The sequence below is a fragment of the Delphinapterus leucas genome, chromosome 2, assembly GCF_059928025.1.
Source record: "Delphinapterus leucas isolate spDelLeu-1000000601 "Yukka" chromosome 2, BTC_Dleu_Yukka2, whole genome shotgun sequence".
NCBI classification, from domain to species: domain Eukaryota; kingdom Metazoa; phylum Chordata; class Mammalia; order Artiodactyla; family Monodontidae; genus Delphinapterus; species Delphinapterus leucas.
Window position 1 is genome coordinate 167,363,770 of NC_143130.1, and position 7,875 is coordinate 167,371,644.

A 7,875-nucleotide genomic window follows, 5' to 3' on the forward strand; every position below is an offset into this window, starting at 1 on the left:
ACTATTGTAAATAGAGCTGCAATGAACATTGTGGTACATGTCTCTTTTTGAATTATGGTTTTCTCATGGTATATGCCCAGTAGTGGGATTGCTGGGTCATATGGTAGTTCTATTTTTAGTTTTTTAAGGAACCTCCATACTGTTCTCCATAGTGGCTGTATCAATTTACATTCCCACCAACAGTGCAAGAGGGTTCCCTTTTCTCCACACCTTCTCCAGGATTGATTGTTTGTAGATTTTTTGATGATGGCCATTCTGACCAGTGTGAGGTGATAACTCATTGTAGTTTTGTTATATCATACTTTAAGTAAACCAGGAATGCATGTTGTAATCTATTGGGCAACTACTAAAAAGAATAGTTTAAAATACATAGATAACAAGTGAAGAGAACTAGAAAATGTAATAACAAAAATGGAATTAATGAATAATAACACAAGGAAGAGAGAAAAGGGAACATAGAACATGTAGAACAAATAGAAAACAAATGGTAAGATGGTAGATTTAAATCCAGATACAATGGTAATTACATTAAATGTAAATTGACTACATTTTTCAGTTAAGAGACAAAAAATTTGAGACTCGATTGAAACAATGACATACTGTTTACACTAGTCACATCTTAAGCATAAGGATACAGATAAGTTGAAAGCCAAAAGATAGAAAAATATATACTATGTGAACAAAATGAGAAGAAAACTGACGTACTATTATCAGTCAAAGTAGACTTTAAAGCAGAAGCATTACTGGCGATAATGAGGGATATTTAATTATATATCTCTACAAGACAAAGTTAAAAGGAGAAATAGATACATCCATACACATAATGAAAAATTTTAATATATTCCACTCAGTAACCTGATAGAGCAACAGACAAAAACGATCAGTAAGACTATAAATTAATTGAATAACATGAGCTAAGAAATTTAACATAGAGAGAGAACACTTTACCCAACAACTGTAGAACACACATTCTTATCAAACATATATGGAGAATTTATTATCCATATGGAGAAAATTGTCCATATGTTGAGCCATAGATTTAAAATAATTAAAATCATACACAGCTTCTCAGGCTGCAACTGAATTTAATAGAAGTTAATAATAAAAAAAAAAACCCTAGAAATCCCCAAAATATTTGAAAATTAAAGAGTATAGTTCTTAATTAGCATAGGTTAAAAATAAAGCATAATGCAAAAGAGAAAATATTCTGAAGTGAATAATAATGAAAATATAACATACCAAAACTTGTAAGATACAGCTAAAGCAGTGTTTTGAGAAAATTTTTATCATTAAATGCATAGGTTTGAAAAAATAAAAAGGCTAAAAATGAATTAGCTAAGCAACCTCTCAAGAAGTTAGGGGGAAATAGCATAATAGACCCAAAGAAAGGAGAAGGAGGGAAATAACATAAATAAGAGGAGAAATTAATGAAATAGAAAACAAACATATAACAAAATCAGCAGAGTTTACAGAGTTGGGTCCTTGAAAAGTCCAAAAAATTTGATAAAGCCCTAGAAAAACTGGATCAAGAGGATGCCAAAAGTAGTTCTACCAATTCACATACTCCACCAGCATTTTCTCAGAGGATCCATTGCTCTAATTGACACTCAGTATTGTCAGGGTTTTTGGTTTTTCCTGTTTTAGCCATTTTGGAGTGTATGTAATGGTATCTTATTATGGTTTTAATTTTAGTTTCCCTAATGGCTTATGTGGTTGAGCTCACTTTTATATATTTATTTACAATTTGTAAATCATAGTTATTGTTTATGTTTTGTTGCAACATTTAGATGTTGGATGTGTTTAAAACAAACATACCCAATATTGTATCTTTTTCTTATGTCTTCAACAAATTTTTTAAAAAAATCAAGTGTAAAATTGAGAAATCTTCAAACACTGTGCTGAAATCATTTGGACTTGAGTTTGTATTTCTAGAAAAATCTAATGTCTGGTCCTCTGCCTTAAGAATCGTGGTGATGGGCAGTGAAATGATTAGTGAGAAAAACCACTTGGTAATGTAAAATGACTTCACTGGCACTATTACTGTCATAAAGAAATAACTTTGTCTCATCCTTCATTTAAAAATGTTATGGGTACCAGCCCCCCTTCCGGCCTGCAATGGCCAACATGCGTTCATGTGAAAAGCAGGATCTCTATTCACTGTCTTATTTTTTGTGTTGCCTGACAAAAAGAAGCTTGTACTCAGTGGGGTCAAATAAATCACATTTATATTTTTCACTGTTTTCTTCAGCACTTAGGCAGTTGGGTTTCCCTCTTCTTTTGAGGCAGAAGTTAGCATGTAGGAGATTTATTTGGGGAGTACTCTTGAGAGGAACACCTGTGGGGGGAAGGGAAGGATGGTAGACTGGGAAGAGGAGAAGCTGAGCTGCAGTGTAGCCACTGCTAGGTCTCAGCCAACCCCGCCGGGAGCTCTGGAGCTGGGATAGCCATTCAGAGTTGTTCTGAGTTGGGGCACTGGGGTGGGGCCTCTGTACCGTGGTGACCAGCCATTGGCTGTGGGCTGACCTGGAAAAGGACTATGACTTTAAGTGGGATAGCTCTCTCCAACCTCGGCTATTCCATCAGGGCAATGCAGCCTATGGCCGCTGCCAACGCTGATCAAATTCACGAGGCACATTATTGAACGTTCAAACGCTCTGTGGATACAGCAGTGTTTGGGATGGCCTTTAGGAGCTGCATCTTTTACTTGAGTTGTCCAGCTCTTTCTTTGCTGTGCTTATAGGCAGTCATGTATGAATACTGAGCCCAAAATACCTACCCTGTTGACATTGTGGCTTATGGAGAACTTCACGTGCCCAAATGTAAGGCAATTGTGTATATAGGCAATACTCTATGAGAAAATATGGAACAAAAGCCTTTTGGCAATTTGAATATAATATAAACTTTCAGGAATGCAGATGAAACAGCCAAATAGCTATGCATAATATTTACTTTAATTATGTATATTTAAAGTCTCATGTTATAAACTCTCATGCGACAATTTTATTCAAAGTCTTTATATGCTTTACCATATCTGTCATCACTGGAGTCAATTTCTGAGTTTTCTAGAGTTTTTTAGAACACATCACCTTTGTTTCTTTCTAAATTGTTTAAGATACAGTACTTTTGGAATCTCTATATAATAATGAATGACCTTGGAAATTGTACCCTAAGTTAAAAGTAGCCATTTAGTATTTGTGAACTCCATAATCACTTACTTGATTACTTCTTAAATTGTCTGTCTTTTTTTTTCTTGAAACAATTGACATATAACTTTGTATAAGTCTAAGGTGTACGATATTTTGATTTGGTACATTTATATATTGCAATTTGATTACAACAGTAGCGTTAGTTAACACCTCTATTATGTCACATGATTATCGTTTCATTTTTACGGTGAAAAAATTAAGATCCAGTCTCTTAGCAACTTTGAAGTTTATAACACAGTATTGTTAACTATAATCACTATGCTGTGTATAGATCCCCAGAACTTATTTATCTACTAGTTACAAGTTTGTTCCCTTAAACAACATCTCTCCTATCTCCCCAGCCCCAGTCCCTGGTAACCACCATTGCAACCTGTTTTTACGAATTTGGCTTTTTGGATTCCACATATAAGTGATATCGTACAGTATTTACCTTCCTCTGTCTGACTTATCTCACTTCTTAAAGTGTTTTTAAAAGGTTTATTCTCAACAATTTCCAACACACGTGATCGAGAGATCATTTTACTATTAATAATTACTAAATCTGTGTTAAAGTTTTCTTTTTAACTGATGCCATAACTTACCACCATAAGAATATTAAAACAACGTCTTCTCCCAACGGTGTTATTATTGAAAATAAAGCAACTCAGACAGCACTCTGTAATATGAGTGACTTTGTAAAGATTCTAACTTAAGGCAACAGCTTCTTTTCTGAGAGGTCATCTGTGGGGAAAAAAGACCTTGCATTATATTTGTGTGTGTGCAGCAACCATGAGCTAAATGAAAAACTTTTCCTCTGTATAATGGTTTCCAAAGATAAACAGATTGAGAGCTGCCTTAACTTCCCAATTCCACTCTTAAATTTATCTTTATCACATCTTCTCTCTAGTGTCAGAGGAAACTTACTGAAGGTAGGAAAAAGAAGAACAGATGCGTCATTCAAATTTGCAACTTGTGGCAAAGACAGTCTCATTATTGCAGTGAAGCTGGGAACGTGGTAAAACCAAATAAACGAAATGACAAATTGCCAAGGAAAAGGAAAAAAATAGAGTGAGCGAGTAGCAACATTCCTTTATCAGAGAAATCAATGATGTGTGCCATGTCAGTGGCCCTCCGCAGCGGGGAGGCCAGGTGACCCAGGCTTGGTTGAAAGCCCATGACTGAGCCCAAATCCCTTCCCACAGCGACCCATCTGCTGAAGCTCCTCTTGAAGACATCTGCATGCCCCCAACACCACCCCTGGTTCCTAATTCCAATATTCATGTAACATTCTTGCTTCACTTGGCCTTCCTGCAAAGGTGAAGGATCTCTGGAAACATGCTCCTCCCTTGAATTCACTAACTCACCTTCTACACAGCTTTCCTCTTCTCCTTCTGAACTCTCCCTTTCCATCTTTTCCAAGGAAATCTCTCATGATTTACTAGTAAAAGTTCTTGTTCCCTAGAATTCCACTGTCTGCCCTCTGCCTGAACGGCATACTCTGCCTAAGCACACTCACTTATCCCTGTAGCTTTATTTGTTGCCTGTAAACTGAGATCTTCCAGCCAGATTGTTTGGGTTTAAATCTCAAATGAACCATGTTTTAGCTGTAGAATCTCAGAAATGGGTATAATAAAACGACTGATCTCACAGGACTGTTTAATGATTAAATGAGATCATACATACAACATGTTTAGTACAGTGTCTGGCACATGGTATAAAAACACATGAAATGTCAGCTGCTCTTCTTAGTGTCTATTTCCAGCCTATATCTCCAACCTGAGTTATCTTGCATATTACCATTTAGATGTCCCATAAACACTGCAGATGCAACAGGTTCCATTTAAAACTCATCATCCCACCCTCTCCATCTCACTGTCCCTGCTGTCACCCCATACACACACCCCTAAATATATTCTTCCTTCAGTAACGTACTCTAATGTCAGATAGCATCCTTGAGATGGAGAGCTCATTTGCAATATTTCATTTTGCTAAGTTATTTTGTTATTTCATTTAATGCGATCAGTATCCATACACGTGTTTGAGCCCAAAACCTTTGCCTGATTCTTAACTTCTCTTTCTACCTCCACCCAACACCCTCCCCTTGCTCCAAATTAAGACTTAAGGTAGCAGAAGAGCCACTCCAGACAGAAAGGACAGCGTGTGCAAGCGCTGAATGGGTGAATGGGTGCCACATGCTTGTCTGACTTTCAAAACTGTCTGCTGCCAACACACAATTTCAAGAATGTGTGTGGCAGAATTACAGGCCAAATAAAATAATACCTAATATGTTGTGTCTGTATGTGGTCGTTTTTTAATGTGCTTCAATACATTGTCTTATTTGATATGCACAAAAATTATGTGAGTTGGGCAGGGAAGATATTACTTTTCTCATTTTAAAGAGGAGGAAATTGAGCCCCAAAGGGGCCTCAAAGACCTGCTAGAGGTGCATGATCTGAGATCCATGAACGGAGGAGCAGCTCTATCAGTTTGTGGACCTGTGCTCTGTGCACAGTGTGGCCACCTCATCCGACAGTGATCAGGGTATCAAAGCTCATATCCAAACCACTGCCTCCAAATCAAGGGCATTTGCTGTATTACTCAGGGTTCTCCAGAGACACAGAACCAACAGGAGATACGCATGCATGCATGCGCACCCGTGCATACACACACGTCTTAGAAATGGGTATAATAAACACATAGATCATATAGTATAGTCAGTGTCTCTCTCTCTCTCTCTATATATATATAGATAGATAGAGGATAGATAGATATAGATATATACATATATTTATTGAGAGAGAGAGAGAGATTGATTTTAAGAAACAAGTTCATGTGATTATAGATGCTTGGTAAGTCCAAAATCTGCAGGGTAGGCCAGTCTGGAGACCCAGAGAAGAGCTGATGTTGCTCCTCAAGTCTAAAGGCCACCAGCTGGCAGAATTCCTTCTTGCTCATGGGCCATCAGTCTTTGTTCTATTAAGACCTTCAACTGGGACTTCCCTGGTGGTGCAGTGGTTAAGAACCTGCCTGCCAATACAGGGGACATGGGTTCAAGCCCTGGTCCAGGAAGATCCCACATGCCGCGGAGCAACTAAGCCCATGCGCCACAACTACTGAAGCCCATGCTCTGCAACGAGAAGCCACCGCAATGAGAAGCCCGCGCACCGCAACAAAGAGTAGCCCCCACTCACCACAACTAGAGAAAGCCCATGCACAGCGACGAAGACCCAATGCAGCCAAAAATAAATAAAAATTAATAAACAAGTTCATTAAAAAAAGAAAAAAGACCTTCAACTAACTGGATGAGCTCTCCCGCCCCGGCACTGCTCCATGATGGAGGGTAATCTGATTTACTCAAAGTCCACTGACCTTTGAAAAGCATAAATCAGATCTTGTCACTTCCCTGCTGTAGATCCTCCAATGCCCTTCCAACACTTGAAGAATACAATCCAAATTCCTACAGTGCCCACAAGGTTCTCCTTGGGCTACATTCCAAACTCTGTTAACCTAGATTATAAACCTTCTCCTGAGTCTGTCCCCACCCAGCTGGCTAGTCCCACCAACACCACTCCCCATTCCTGCTTCTTCCCTTTCAGGAATCCCTGCACATGAAATTAAGATAATTCAAGGAAGGCTTAATTGTGGGACTGTGTACAAAGCATTGGGTGGGGTGTAGGAAAACCACAGAGACAGTGCAGCGCCTCAGGGCTGTTATCACCTGAAGGAGGGAGCAGTTACAAGACCTTGGAAGAGAAAATGGAGAGGTGTCCCAGGACACCACCAGCCAGCCAGAAACCCCTCCACAAGGACCTGAACTCACTTCAGGCCCTTCATCCAAATCTCCTCCATCCATATCTCCTCCTGGAGCTCCCCATTGGCTTAACCACGACTGGCTGCCATAGAGCACACTGGTGCTCACCAATGTAGTCCCTGCAAGTCAGTCTCCCTTCAGAGAGTAGGAGGCAAAGGGTGGAAGGTAGACCTCAAGGAGCAAATGGAAGGAATAGGGCACAAGGTCCTTAAACAGGTCCAGCGATCTCTCGAGGGGGCGTATCACATGAACATCCTTCTATCTGGGTCACCTTCCTCCTTCCTGCCCTCTCCCTAACACTCTCTCCAACTCTGATGTCCCTTCACTGGGCTTTGTGTCCTTGCCACGTGTCAATAACACCCTGAACCTCCCCTTATCACACTGAATAGTAATTATATTAATTATCTGTCTCTCCTACCCTGTACAGCTTGTTCATAATTATTTACCCAGCAAGTTGTCTCTGTGCCCTGCACATAGGCACTCAATTTCTGTTGTTGAATTGAATTAACCAGAATTATTTTATGTTCTTTTTTAAAAAAATTTTTTATCGAAGTGAAACAGGAGAGAAGGGGGCAGGGCACAACATCTGAAAGAATGGCATAGCCCAAGGACATGACATAAACTGATTAGAACCAAATGGGTTCAAGATGGTGGACAAGTCGACTTCCACTAGACCTTGAGCCTCAGTATACACTCACTGTAACACATCAGCAAGCTAAATGACACACCCACAGGCACCATGACAGTTCCAAGACCGACCATAAGGATCAAAAACTGGGCGGTGGCCCAATTCCTGGAAATCCCCGCCCCTTCCCCCCCCCCCCCCGAAGTAGCTGGAATACTCCTCCCACTCATTAGCCTATGAAATTACCCACCCCT

The 7,875-nt window shown here is 39.6% G+C and overlaps 1 pseudogene; it reads left to right on the forward strand.

The window, feature by feature from the left end:
* LOC111175901 (10 kDa heat shock protein, mitochondrial pseudogene) overlaps window positions 1-7,875 on the forward strand; it is a 42,417-nt pseudogene that overhangs the window by 29,179 nt on the left and 5,363 nt on the right.